General features: G+C 44.7%; 1 pseudogene; it reads left to right on the top strand.

The window, feature by feature from the left end:
- Window positions 1-1,377: 1,377 nt before the first annotated feature.
- LOC132807431 (zinc finger protein 850-like) overlaps window positions 1,378-14,696 on the top strand; it is a 60,351-nt pseudogene continuing 47,032 nt past the window's right edge.

The following is a 14,696-nucleotide window of genomic DNA, read 5'->3' on the forward strand; positions in this document are numbered from 1 at the left end:
TAAGACTTTCTGGAGAGGAAAGATTTGCCCTTGTGTGTTTTGCAACAGTTAATCAAGGTCAGTTCAATAGAATACGCAGACAGGTTGATGCTAGAGTTGAGAGCTGTGGCAAAACATCAGAAATAATGCGGGCAGGAACACAGCAATTAGGGTTCGAAAGTTAGCTAAAAACAATAAAAACAGGTAGGAAAGTTTTTTGTCAGCTTTTCTTAAAAAACGTTAACAAGTGTTGATTCTGCAGAAAATGAGTCTGGGGATTCAGTAACGGAGGATAAAGAGATGGCAGATGAATTGGAAAGAGCTTGAATTTGACTTCACTCGAGAGGATAAAAATAACACCCTGGAACTAGTTGTAAATCATGAATTGAAAGGAGGGAGGAACTGAAACAATTACAGTTACTAGGGAAGTAGTATTGAGTAAACTGTTGGAACTACGAGCTGACAAGTCTGATTTCATCCTCGACACTGAAAGACAAACTAGCCAGTGAAATATTTAATGTATTGGTTTTAATTTTCCAAATCTCATTAGTTTCAGGGTCGTTTCTTTAGATTAGAAAAGTCCTTTCGTGAGACCGAGAACAAGAAACTGCAGACCGTTTAACTTAACATATGTCGTAGGGAAAATGTTCAAAGCTATTATGAAAGATATTATGATAGGGCACTTGTATAAGTTCAAGGTAATCAGGCAGCGTAAATGTGTTTTTGTCAATGAGAAATAATGTTGTAATAATTTTTTTGAAGAACGGCCTCTCGGCACTGCGTCTGAGCTGATGAATCTCCAGTGCCGACAGGGAATGGAATCCCTTCCCTCAGTGTCGACATTTCCACAACTTCTCCGCAGTTCTGGTGACTTTTTGACTCTGTGTTTCAAATGAACAATTGAAAGTGTGATCACACTCAGGAAACGTGTGCAGTCACTCCCTCCTGCGAATAGTGTAATGTTTCTTCAGTCTGTGTAACTGGTTAAAGCTCCTTCCCACAGTCAGCTCACGGGGAGACCCTCTCAGTCTGTGTAACTGGTTAAAGCTCTGCCCAGACAGCTCACGGGGAGACTGTCTCAACAAGGGGAAAAGACATACAAAAATTGAGCAGCGAGACAAAATGCAAAAGCAATAAAATGTCGAACCACAGGGGAAAAATTATTGTGACTCTACTCCTTTTCTTCTTTTTGGCATTTGGACACTTAAAATCTGTCAGTAACACCAGCATCTTAAAAGAACATACTGCGCATGTTTTCTGGTGTCAGCAAAACACCAGATATGCTCATCGCAGTCCGCCAAAATAGGCACGCGATCTTCTTTTGATTGGCCAATAGGAAGTACTGGAGGACCGGAAGGAGTCTAGTCCTCCCGCCAATCAGAGTCACCCCATTGTCTGAATGCGGAAGTTTGACCATGAGCTTCTGAAGCTGCTGCTGTTTCTCTGAAAGAAGATCGAGCTTCACCCCAGAACCCCACTTCCTTCCTCTGTCCAATATCTGTGAGTACAGGTCACTGTTTTCTCGCCGCCTTTTCCATTTTTTTAAAAATTCACGGTTTCAATTGACTTGCAGCAACTTAAAGGAAAGGGAGTGAATCGGAGTGGGAACAGACTCTGGAAACGTTGCTGCACGTCTGTGTCGCAATTGACGAAATAGACAGGCAGGAGGCTGGAAGAACAGAACAAGCCAGGTAACATCAGGAGGTGGAGAAGTCGACGTTTCACGTGTAACCCTTCTTCAGGATTGGGGATGGGTGTAGCGGTGTCCTGGGGGCTGGGTGGTGAAGTGGGGATAGGTGAAGACAGGTGGAGGGTCCGACTTGGTGGGTCAATGGGAGGAATAAATCTGGTTGATGACAGGGAGGAGTAGAAATGAGGGGGAGGGGCTGAGAAGGGAGTCGAGGGGGATGGGAAGTGAGATTATTTGAGACTGGAGAACTCAATGTTGAAACCTCTGGGCTGTAGGCTGCCCAGACGGAGGATGAGGTGTTGTTACTTCAATTTGCTGTTTGGTTCATTGTGGCAATGGAGGAGGCCTAAGATAGTCTTTTCAGAAAGGGAGTGGGAAGGGGAATTAAAATGTGTGGTGACTGGGAGGTCCCGTCAACCTCTGTGAACCTGTCTGCGAAGCTTGGCAAACCGTTCCCAACTTTATGCTCGGTCTCCCCAACATAGAGAAGATCACAATTGGAAAATACGTGAGAAGTAGAATACAACAATGTGAAGTTGTAGCCTTTGCTGTGGGGGGGGGGGGGGGGGGGGAAGCAGAAAGGAATTGTATTATTTCAATGGTGATATACTGAGATGTGGAGAAAGTGAGATCTGCAGATACTGGTGATTAGAGTCAGTAAGTGTGGCGCTGGAAAAGCACAGCAGGCCAGACAGCATCCGAGAGGCAGGATAGTCGATGTTTTGGGCCCAAGGGAATAGGGAATGATATGTGAATGTAGAAAGGGGGCTCAGTGTCTTTCTACACCAGTCACTGCCAGTTGTCAGACAGGTGCAGCAAGCAATCAGCAAGGCAAGTGCTATATTAACAAGAGGAATTGAGTTCAGAAGTGGGGATGCCTTCCTGCAGTTAGGGGTCATTGAATATATTCAAGGCTGAGTTCATCTGATTTTTTGAGCAACAATGAAGTGGATGTTTATGGGGGAAAGCAAGAAAATGTTTTTAAGACCAGTAGAGAACAGTTACAGTCACACAGCACATGAACAGACCTTTCAGTCCAACTAGTCCATGCTGACTGTATTCACAAACTAATCTAGTCCTACTTGCCAGTGTTTGGCCCATATCCCTCCAAACCTTTCCTATTCATGTACTTAACCAAATGTCTTTTAAAAGTAACTATACCGGCATCCACCTTCCTCTGGACATTCATCCCACACGTGAACCACGTGTTTTTTTTAAAAAGTTGCCCCTCAAGTCTTTTCAAAACCTTTCTCCTCTCACTTTTCACAATTTGCTGCGTAATCCTGAAACTCCCACCTGAGGGAAATGACACCTGCCATTCACCTCATGTATACCTCTCATGATTTTATAAACCTCTGTACGGTCACCTCTCAACTTCCTGTGCTCCAGTGAAGAAAGTCCCAGCTTATCCACCTAGATTTTGGTAGATTCATATCCAGTTATGGTCTGTTCAATGCTGGTCCAGGTTCGAAAGACCAATTGGCCAACTCCTGCTCCCAATTCTCACGCTCTGTGTCCAAAGTTAAAAATCATACAATACAGGGTCATAGTCCGACAGGTTTATTTGGGAGCACTAGCTTTTAGAGCGCTGCTCCTTCATCAAATGGTTGTGAAGAATAAGATTGTAAGACACAGAATTTATAGCAAAGGTTTACAGTGTGATGTAACTGAAATTATATATTAAAAAAGACCTGGATTGTTTGTTAAGTCTCTCATCTTTGAGAACTGAAACCAACATGGTCATTCTTTCATATGTGAATAGCAAAATTTTTTTTTAAAAAGTTACATTCCCAATTGGTGTCACATCGTCCCAGATAATGTATTGAAGGTGTGAGTTTCCCTGTGTGAGGCTGTCTGAACCACAATGGTCAGACTGATTCTAATTTTAAAAAATGGATTAACAGAATCTTACCTGGATTCATGCAGTTTTGTGTCCAGGACAGCAAGAGACCATCAGATATAGGAGCAGAAATTAGGCCTTTCGGCCCATTGGGTCTGCTCATACCATTCGATCGTGGCTATTAAGTTTCTTATCTGTGTTCTCCTGCTTTTTCCCCATAAGTCTCGATCCCCTTGATACTCAAGGACCTATCTATCTCGTCTTAAATATCCTCAGTGATCTGGCCTCCACAGCCTTCTGTGGCAGTTAATTCTATAGATTCATTACTCTCTGGCTGAAGACATTTCTCCTTATCTCCAATGTGAAGGGTCTTCCCTTTACTCTAAGACTGTGCCTTGAGCCTTAGTCTCTCCTCCCAATGGAAAGATCTTCCCAACGTCCACTCTGTCCAGGCCGTTCAGTATTCCGTATGTTTCAATTAGATCTCCCCTGAGTATAGGCCTGTTAATCAGCATCACCTAGACCCTTCAGGATGAGATACAACAGGGATTAGGCTCAACAAAGTGAGAAGGGAAGGAGAGTGTGTGGGATGGAGACTTTTAGCTTTGAGGGAATAAGAGAGGAAGCAGAATTGACTATAAATTAGAATTGATTGGATGGACCAGTGGGCTGAGGAGTGGCAGATGGAGTTTAATTTAGAGAAATGTGAGGTTTTGCATTTTGGTCAAACAATCCAGACAGGACTGGTACAGTGAAGGAGAGTGTTGCAGAACAAAGAGACCTAGGAGTGCAGGTTTATAGTTCCTTGAAAGTGGAGTCGCAGGTAGACAGGATAGTGAAGAAGGTGTTTGGTATGCTTTCCTTTATTGGTCAGAGCATTGAGTATAGGCGTTGGGAAGTCATGTTGTGGCTGTACGTTGGTTAGGCCTCTTTTGGAATAGTACGTCCAGTTCTGGTCTCCCTGCTTGAGGAAAGAACTTTCAAACTTTGAGAGGGGTCGGAAAAGATTTACAAGGCTGTTGTGAGGCTTGGAGGGTTTGAACTACAGGGAAAGGCTGATTAGGTATGGGATATTTTTCCCGGAGCATCAGAGGCTGAGGGCAGCCTTATTGAGGTTTATAACAGGCATGGATAGGGTGCATATCCAAGGTCTTTTCACCAGGGTCAGGGAGGCCAAAACTAGAGGGCATATGTTTGAGGTGAGAGGGGAATGATTTGAATGGGACCTGAGGAGCAATTGTTTTCACGCAGAGGGTGGTGCATGTATGGAATGAACTGCTAGAGGAAGTGGTGAGGCTGATATAATTATATTTAAAATGCACCTAGTTGGATACATGAACAGGAACCATAAGAGCCACATGCTGGCAAATGGGACTAGATTAATTTTGGATATCTGTTTGGCACAGACGAGTTTGACCAAAGGGTCTGTTTCCGTTCTGTATGACTCTAATTGTCTTGGTGAAAGCAGAAGTGTGATTGTGAAGACTGAACTTTCAAAGCAGCTTTCGTGATTAGACTAGATTACTTACAGTGTGGAAACAGGCCCTTTGGCCCAACAAGTCCGCATCGACCCACCGAAGTGCACGCAACCAGACCCGTTCCCTTGCACCTAGCACTATGGGCAATTTAGCATTTTGAATTCACCTAACCTGCACATTTTTGGACTGTGGGAGGAAACCGGAGCACCTGGAGGAAACCCACGCAGACATGGGGAGAATATGCAAACTCCACACAGTCAGTCGCCTGAGGCGAGAATTGAATCTGGGTCTCTGGCGCTGTGAGGCAGCAGTGCTGCCCACTGTGCCACTGTGCTGCCCACTGTGCCACCATGCCACCCATAGATGTTTCATAGATGTTTTGCTCTTCCTAGGAGCAGAAGAAATCTTGCATTTGTGAGAGAGCAACTGAGTGAGTGTGCACATTTGGGATTTTGGTGGAAAGTGGGAATTCATTGCACTGTGGGGATCAAGCCCTCCCTATCCAGTCATTTCAGCTGGTGGATGAGACTCAGCAGTTCATGCAGGCAGTCAATCCAGGTAATATTTTTTAAATTCCTGCTTTGGAAATAGAACCAGTCTGACTCCAGATTGGGATACTGACAAACTCTAGCCTCATCCCTTTAATGCATTGTCTGAGCTGAGATGTCACCTTTTGTTATAAAGCCTTATGTTAGCTTGAGAGGGTGCCTTACAGGAAGTTCTGTGATTTACATATTTATGATACCTGTAATCCATTGTAAAAGATGAAAGACTTAACAATCCAGGTTTGTTCAATATATCATTTCAGTGGCAGGACACAAATGTCTTTCCATAAATTCTGTGCCTTATGGTCTTATTCTCCACAACCACCTGATGAAGGAGCAGTGGGATGATGCTTTCAATTTTGTGAACTAACAAAAGAAAAGGGTGTTCCACAGAAAGTAGAATAGCTTGTTCTGAATTTCTACCCTGCACTGACAGTGATGACTTTTGTAATCTCTTTTTACAGAGTATTTGAAGATCTGAAGATGCAAGTCTCAATGAACAGATGAAGGCCTGATGCCTGAAATGTTGACTCTCCTGCTTCTCATGCTGCCTGACCCACTGTGCTTTTACAGCGCAACACTTTTTGACACTGACTCTCCCGCGTCTACAGTCCTTATTTTCACGTCAATATCTGACAGTCACTCAATTGATCAGGACAGCCACGATTTTTGACTATAATTCTGTGAGAAGGAGCAAACCTTTTTGGTTCCTGTTTGAGTAAGTTTTCATTATCAGTGGGCCTGGATGAGAGACCCAACTGTTGCTGCCCACTGAATGTGGAGCCTGAAACTGTTATACGGCCTGGAAAGAGGAATTCCCAGCAGTGAGGGGAAGTACATGCGTTTGATTGTAGCTGAAGCTTCGGACATGGAGAAACCGTGGAAGTGTGATAACTGTGGGAAAGGCTTCCGTACTCCGTCTGACCTGGAGATTCATCAGCGCGTCCACACGGGGGAGAGGCCGTTCTCCTGTCCTAAGTGCGGGAAGGGCTTTACCCAGGTCTCTGCCCTGCTTAGGCACCAGCGGGTCCACACGGGGGAGAGGCCTTTCAGCTGCCCCGAGTGTGGGAAGGCCCTCAGCAATTCCTCCACCTTGCTGACCCACCGGCGAATCCATACGGGAGAGAGGCCCTTCAGTTGTCCTGAGTGCGGGAAGGCCTTCAGCAATTCCTCCACCTTGCTGACCCACCGGCGAGTCCATACGGGAGAAGAGCCCTTCAACTGTCCCGAGTGTGGGAAGGCCTTCAGCTATTCCTCCCACCTGCTGAGGCACCAGCGGATCCACACGGGGGAGAGGCCTTTCACTTGCCCCGAGTGTGGGAAGGCCTTCAGCAATTCCTTCACCTTGCTGACCCACCGGCGAGTCCATACGGGAGAGCGGCCCTTCAGTTGTCCTGAGTGCGGGAAGGCCTTCAGTTATTCCTCCGCCCTGCTGAGGCACCAGCGGGTCCACACAGGGGAGAAGCCCTTCAGCTGTCCTGAGTGTGGGAAGGCCTTCACCCGCTCCTCCAACCTCCGGAACCACCAGCGACTTCATATGCCATCGCAGGGAGACTGACAGCGACTGCCGAGTGCCATTATCGACTGGACTATCCACCCAGTTCTGGGATCTGTTGGGTTTGAATCTCATCGCGGCAGATGGTGGAATTGGAATTCGGTCAGAATCTAATGATGAAACCATTTTCTGGTGTTGGGTGGGGGAGAAAACCCCAATCTGATTCACTCACGCCCTTTTTAGGGAAGGAAACTGCTGTTGTGGGAAAGGATTCACTCAGTCGTCCCAGCTGCATCCTTTACCCGGTCTGGCCTACACATGACTCCAGACCCACAGCAGTCTGTTTCACTCCACACTGCCCCCGTTCCCGGCCCCACGGGTTAAGGCTGTACCAAGGATCCAATTACCAGGAATAAAGAGTGCTGACCAAGAGTAAAGAAAATGGGGTGGGGTGGAGGGAGGGGGAGTTTGTGCGCTTTGACCTTGAGTTGTTTAAAAAGCAGCTGCTTTCTCTCCCCCTTTTTGCTGGGGGAGATCTGAAGCTGTAACAAAATTGGGTCACAATAAAGATTACCTGAACTTACTGTCAGGCTCAGACTATCATTGAAAGCTTTGAGCTCCAGATGGTCTTTGATTTAAAGCTGCTCATTTCTTCCAGCCTCCTGCACTAAGTTTCTAATGTCGTGTAGCAGATGGAGCAGTGAATGATTTGCTCATATCGTTAGAACTTGTAAATTTTTAAGGAGTACCGGTACTGCATCGTTTCATCAACATTGTAAAGGTTACTGGCAGCACTGGGCGGTTTGCGCTCTGTTCACTAGTAACTCTTATCTTTAAAATTTGAGAATAGCTAAAATTATATATTCCAAAACATCATTGAAGTCTCAACGCATTTCAATTTTTAAAAAGAGCTGCTGAAATCTTTCTGAAACTTGCACTGGAATATGTGCAGTTAGGCCACAGCTCAGGACAGGCTGGAAGGGGTGAATGACCTATTCCTCATTTTGTGAAATTGGTTTCGACTAAGTAGACGTAGAGTCCTAGAGTTGTAGAGCCGGAAACAAACCCCTCAGTCCATATCTTAAATTAATCTAGTGACCCATTTGCCTGCATTTGGCCTATGTTCATCTGTACCCTTCCTATTCATATCCCCTTCCAGATGCCTTTTAAATGTTGTAATTGTACCAGTCTCCACCACTTCTGCTGGCAGTACATTCCATACACGCACCACCCCCTGCGTGAAAATATTGCCCCTCAGGTCCCTTTCCCCACTCACCTTCAACCTATGCCCCTTCAGTGCTGGACTCCCCTACCTGGGGAAAGACCTTGGACGTTCACCCTATCCATGCCCCTTACAAATGTCTATAATTTTGAGGAGGAGAAAATGAGGACTGCATATACTAGACATCATTTTCCACCCCCCACCCCACTTTATCCAAGTCCCATGCCTTCAACTCAGCACCACCCTCCTGACCTGTCCATCAACTTTTCAATCTATCAGCTCCACCCACTTCTCCAACCTATCCATCGCCAAACCGTTACTACCCGATGCCTGGAGGAGGAACGCCTCATATTCTGCCTTGCGACCCTGCAACCACACAGGATAAATTGTGGATTTCAACAGTTTCCTCACCTCCCCCACTTTATCCCAGTCCCAAGCCTCCAACTCTGCACTGCCCTTCTGACATGTCCATCATTTTTCCTATCTATCTGCACCATAACCCCCTCCGAACTATCATCTTGCCCCCCTCCTCCCCCCCACCACCATCTCTCACATACACACACCTTCATGTACCTATGGCATTCTCAGCTACCTTCTCCCCCAACCCCACCCACTTCCCATTTATCTCTCAGCACCCCCGCCCACAAACTTCGTTCCTGATGAAGGGCTGATGCCAAAACGTCAATTCGTCTGCTCCATGGCTGCTGCCTGACCTGATATGGTTTTCCAGCACCCCACACTCTCGGCATAATTTTAAGGTAATTGGAGGAAGGTTTCGGGGAGATGTCAGAATAGGTTCTTACTCAGATAGTGGTGGCTATGTGAAATGCACTGTCAACAGTGGTAGTAGAGTCAGATATATTAGGGACATTTAATCGACTCTTGGATAGGTACATGAAAGTTAGTACAATAAGTGGTATGTAGGTCAGTCTGATTTTAGACTAGGATAAAGGGCCGGTACTGTGCTATGTACCTAAGTGGAGTCAAAAGTTTTGTTTTATCAGCAGTACAGTCAGATCCGAGCAAACGAGGACATGCAGGTCATACTGCGCTTAGACAGAGTGAGGCGTACAGGGTTACAGCTGCACAGGAGGTGCACAGAAGCACGGTCAACATTAGATTTCAAATTGGAGAGCTCCATTCAGCAGGCTAATAATGGCAGGGAAGAAGCTATTCTTGAACCTGTTGGTACATGTGTTCAAGCTTCTGTATCTTCTGCCTGACAGAGGATGGTGTGGGAGATCATTCCCAGGGTGGGAGGGGTCTTTGAGGTTGGCAGCCTTTCCACGACAACGAGAAGTGTAGATGGATTCCATGGATGGTAGGTTGGCTTCTGTGATGGACCGTGCTGTGCACACAACCTTCTGTAGTTTCTTCTGGTCCTGGGCAGAGCAGTTGCCGTAGCAGGGCGAGATGCAACCAGATACATGGCTTTCTATGGTGTATCTGTAAATGTTGGTGAGTGTCATCATGGACGTGCCGAATTTCTTAAGCATCTTGAAGAAGAAAAGGCGTTGTTGTGCCTTCTTGACCATTGCATGGGTGGGTTTAGATATTTAGCTGCTCATTTCTCATTCTTACTAATTCCTTTACTTGATGCAGTCACACAGTCAGTTTCATACCTTGTGCTAATCTTTTCTGAAGGTCTTCTTCAGAAGGATAAAATATTACGAGGGGCAAAGGTAGTGTACATACATAATATGAAATCTTTAAACTTGAATTCATTTTTAAGAGCAGAACAATGCATTTATGGTAAAAATGGGTAAATTTAACAGGGTTTTAGGAAGGGTGAGAGTGGGAAGTATGTGGAGGTGCATGTTAAAACAGGACCGAGTCTGCATGGCTTTGACAAGAGAAGGTCATGTCTGACAAATCTATTAGGATTCTTTAAGCAGGTAATGAGTAAGTTAGACAAAGGGAGAGCCAATGGACGTGAGCGATTTGGATTTCCAGAAGGCCTTTGACAAGGTGCCGTGCGGGAGGTTGCTAAGTAAGGTAAGAGTGTAGGAGCAAGGTGCTGGCACGGATCGAGGATTGACTGACTGGCAGAAGGTAGAGAGTTGGCATAAAGGGGTCTTTGGAGTTCCAAAGGGGTCCATGCTGAGAATGCTTGGACAGGCCAGGAGAATGGTCAGAGAAGGGGCAGATCGAATACAATGTGGTAAAGTCTGAGGTTATGCACTTTGGTGGGAAGACCAGAAACAGAGACTGTTTTCAAAATGGGAAAGGCTTCGGAAATGTGAAACAGAAAGGGATTGGGGAATCCCAGCTCAGGGGGAGAATTGTACCATTCATTCGGGGTGGTGTGGAAAGGATCGTACCATTGAGACTTGGGAGAATTGTACCCTTAATGTCTGTGGGGGAGTAAAGGATTATACCATTCAGAGGGGGACGATTGTATTATTCGAAGGTGGAGGGGTGTGGAGGGGCAAAAGGAAAGGGGAGGATTGTACCATTCACATCACGGGGTGTGGATTGTACCATTCACAGGGAGAATTATTTATTTTTATATTTCAGAATTTCCAGGATACAGGACATATGCCAATTTTACCCACCAGAAATCGACTGAAACTGGGTGCACTAAAAAAATCCAGCAGGAACATTATCAGTAAAAAGGTCCAGTTTCGGTCATAGCAGTTATAGCCTTCTAGAGTCACACCGCACAGAAACAGACACTTCAGTTCAACTCATCCATGCCGACCAGATGTTCCAATCTGGCCCAGTCCCAAGTTCCAGCATTTGCTTCCTTATTCCTCTAAATCCGAACTATTCATCTAGACACCTTTTAAATGTTGTAATTGTACCCACCTCCACCACTACCTCTGGCTGCACATTCCATACACGCTCTACCTTCTGCGTTAAAACGTTGCCCCTTAGTTCCTTTTTAAATCGTTCCCCCTCTCATCTTAAACTTATGCCTTCTAGTTTTGGACTCCTCCACCTTGGGGGAACATACCTTGGCTATTCGCCCTATCCGTGATTCTCATGATTTTATAAACCCCTCAGGTCACCCCTCAGCCACCTCCACTCCAGAGAGAACAGCCCCAGCCTAGTCAACCTCTCTCTGTAGCTCAAATCCTCCAACCCTGGCAACATCTTTGTAAATCTTTTCTGAAGCCTTTCAAGTTTCACAACATCCTTCCAAGAGGAAGGATGCCGGAATTGTACACTTCTTCCAAAAGTGGCCGAAACATTCTCCTGTACAGCCACAACATGACCTCTCAAATCCTATACTCAATACTCTGACCAATAAAAAAAAGTATATCAAACACCTTCTTCACTATCCTATCTACCTGCAACTCCACTTTCAAAGAGCTGTGAACCTGCACTCCAAGGTCTCTTTTGTTCAACAACACTCCCTGAACCTTACCATTAAGTGTAGATGTGCTGCTCTGATTTGTTTTTCCAAAATGCAGCACCTCGCATTCATCAAAATTAAACTCCATCTACCACTCCTCAGCCCATTGGTACATCTGATCAAGATCCCATTGTAATCTGAGGTAACCTTCCTCATTGTTCACTGCACCTCCAATTTTGGTGTCATCAGCAAACCTACTAACTACACATCCTATGTTCACATCCAAGTCATTTGCATAAAAAATACAAAAAGTAGTGGACCTAGCACCGATCGTTGTGGCACTCCACTGGTCATAAGCCTCCAGTTTCAAAAATAAACCTCCACTACCTTCTTCTAACTTTGAGCCAATTCTGTATCCAAATGTCTAGTTCTCTCTGTATTCCATAAGATCTAACCTTGCTAACATGTCTCCCTCGGGGAACCTTGTCAAACACCTTACTGAAGTCCATATAGATCACGTCCATTGCTGCCCTCATCAATCTTCTTTGTTACTTCTTCAAAGCACTCAATCAAGTTTGTGAGACATGATTTCCCATGCACAAAGCCATGCCGCCTATCCCTAATCAGTCCTTGCCTTTCCGAATATGTGTAAATCCTGTCTCTCAGGTTTCACTCCAACAACCTGCCCACCACCGATGTCAGGTTCCCTGGCTTTTCCTTATCAACGTTCTTAAATAGTGGTACCACGTTAACCAACCTCCAGTTTTCCGTCACCTCTCCTGTGACTATCAATGATGCAAATATTTCAGCAAGGGGCCCAACAATCACTTCCCGTAGCCTCCCACAGAGTTCTCAGGTACATCTGATCAGGTCCTTGAGATTTATCCATCTTCATGTTTCAAGATATCCAGCACCACTTCCTCTGTAATATGGACATTTTTCAAGATGTTATAATCTATTTCCCTACATTTTATATTTTTCATGTCCTTCTTCAGAGTAAACATTGATGCAAAATACTCGCTTTGTATCTCTCCATCTCCTGTAGTTCCACACATTGACTGCCTTGCTCATCTTTGGTGTGCCCTATTCTCTCCCTAGTGGCCCTTTTGTCCTTAATGTATTTGTAAAAACCCTTTGGGTTCTCCTTAACCCTATTTGTCAAAGTTATCTCATATCCAGTTTTTGTCCTCCTGACTTCCCTTTTAAGTATACTCATACTACCTTTATACTCTTCTAAGGATTCACACAATGTATCCTGTCTATACCTGACATATGCTTCCTTCTTTTTCTTCACCAAATACTCAATTTCTCCAGTCATCCAACATTCCCTACACCTACCAGACATTCCTTTCACCCTAACAGGAATATACTGTCTCTGGACTCTCTTTATCTCATTTCTGAAGGCTTCCCATTTTCCAGCCGTCTCTTTACCTGCAAACATCTGCCACCAAACAGCTTTGGAAAATTCTTGCCTATTACGTTAAAACGAGACATTCGCCAATTTAGAATTTCAACTTTTAGATCTGGTCTATCCTTTTCCATCACTATTTTAAAATTAATGTAATTATGGTCGCTGGCCCCAAAGTGCACCCCCACTGACACCTCAGTCAGCTGTCCTGCCTTATTTCCCAAGAGTAGGTCAAGTTTTGCACCTTCTCCATAGGTATATCCACATACTAAATCAGAAATCTTTATTGAACACGCTTAACAAATTCGTCTCCATCTAAACCCTTAAACCTAGGGCAGTCCTGTTGGAAAGTTAAATCCCCTACCATAACCATATAAGGGGAAATGAGTTTAAAACTGGGCACAATCCTCCAGGTGCAGTTTCAGGAATGCTATGTTTGGTTGCAGCAACACTTCCTTCCCTTTATGTTCTATTTCTTTAGCAATAAAAGTGAATGCTGCATTCACTTACTTTCTTATCTACTGTACCTGCATGCTAGTTTTCTGTGACTCATTAATGAGGATACCCAGATCTCTCTGCACCAGATCATCCCAAACCCTCTATTAGAAAAAAGGTTGCTTTGCTGTGTTTTTTTGACCAAAATGCATGACCTCACACTTATCCACCTTAAACTCCATATGCCACATTTTGACCCACTCTCCTAACCTATCTAGATCCATTTGAAAGGTTTGTATTTCCTCATTGCAACTTACCATCCTGTCTATTTATGTGTCATCCACAAATTTGGCAAATGAGCCTTTTATCCCTGTATCCATGTCACTAATGTAGATTGTAAATAGCTGGGGTCCAAGGACCCAACCCTGTGCACCTCACTAGTTACATCTTGCCATCCAGAAAAAAAGTCATCAATTCAGACTGTCTGTCTTCTGCCCATCAGCCAGTCACCTATCCAAGCTGATAAATCGCCCCATGTCCCACATGATCTAACCTTGCAAATTAATGCTTTGAGTGGCACTTTAGCAAATGCCTTCTGAAAAGCCAGATATATTACATCTACATGATCCCTATTATCCACTTGTTACATCTATGAAGAACTTAGTCAAATCTGATTTGCCCATCATAAAACCATGCTGACTCTGATAGATAGAGTTTTGACTTTTCAAACGTCCTGATATTGCTTCCTTGATAATTGACGCTAACACCTTCCCAACAACAGATGTTAAACTAACTGGTCTGCAACTTTTCACATATTGCCTGTCTCCCTTTCTGAATACAGGCATTACATTAGCATTTTTCCAATCCACTGGAACCATAATATCCTAAGATATAGGAGCAGAAATGAAGCCATTCAATCATGGCTGAAACGTTTCTAACTCCATTCTCCCGCTTTCTCCCCGTGTCCTTTGATCACCTTGACAATCAAGAACCTGCCTATCTCTGTATTAAATAAACTTAATGAATCTTTCTCATGTCCAGGGAATTTTGGAATATTGTAACTAATGAATCCACAATCTCCACCGTCACTTCCTTTAGTACCCTAGGAGGGTAGGCCATCAGGCCCAGGGGATTTGTTTGCACTCAATCCTAATAGTGTACCTATCGACGTTGATTGTTTAAGTTCTACCTTTTGTCTAGCCTTTGACTTGCTCATTCCAATACGAACGGTCCTGCTGTCCTCCAACGTGAAAACTGAGGAAAAGTATTGATTTAGCAGCTCTGTCATTTCAGTGTTCCCCTTATT

The sequence above is a fragment of the Hemiscyllium ocellatum genome (assembly GCF_020745735.1).
Source record: "Hemiscyllium ocellatum isolate sHemOce1 chromosome 27 unlocalized genomic scaffold, sHemOce1.pat.X.cur. SUPER_27_unloc_17, whole genome shotgun sequence".
In the NCBI taxonomy this organism is placed as follows: Eukaryota; Metazoa; Chordata; class Chondrichthyes; order Orectolobiformes; family Hemiscylliidae; genus Hemiscyllium; species Hemiscyllium ocellatum.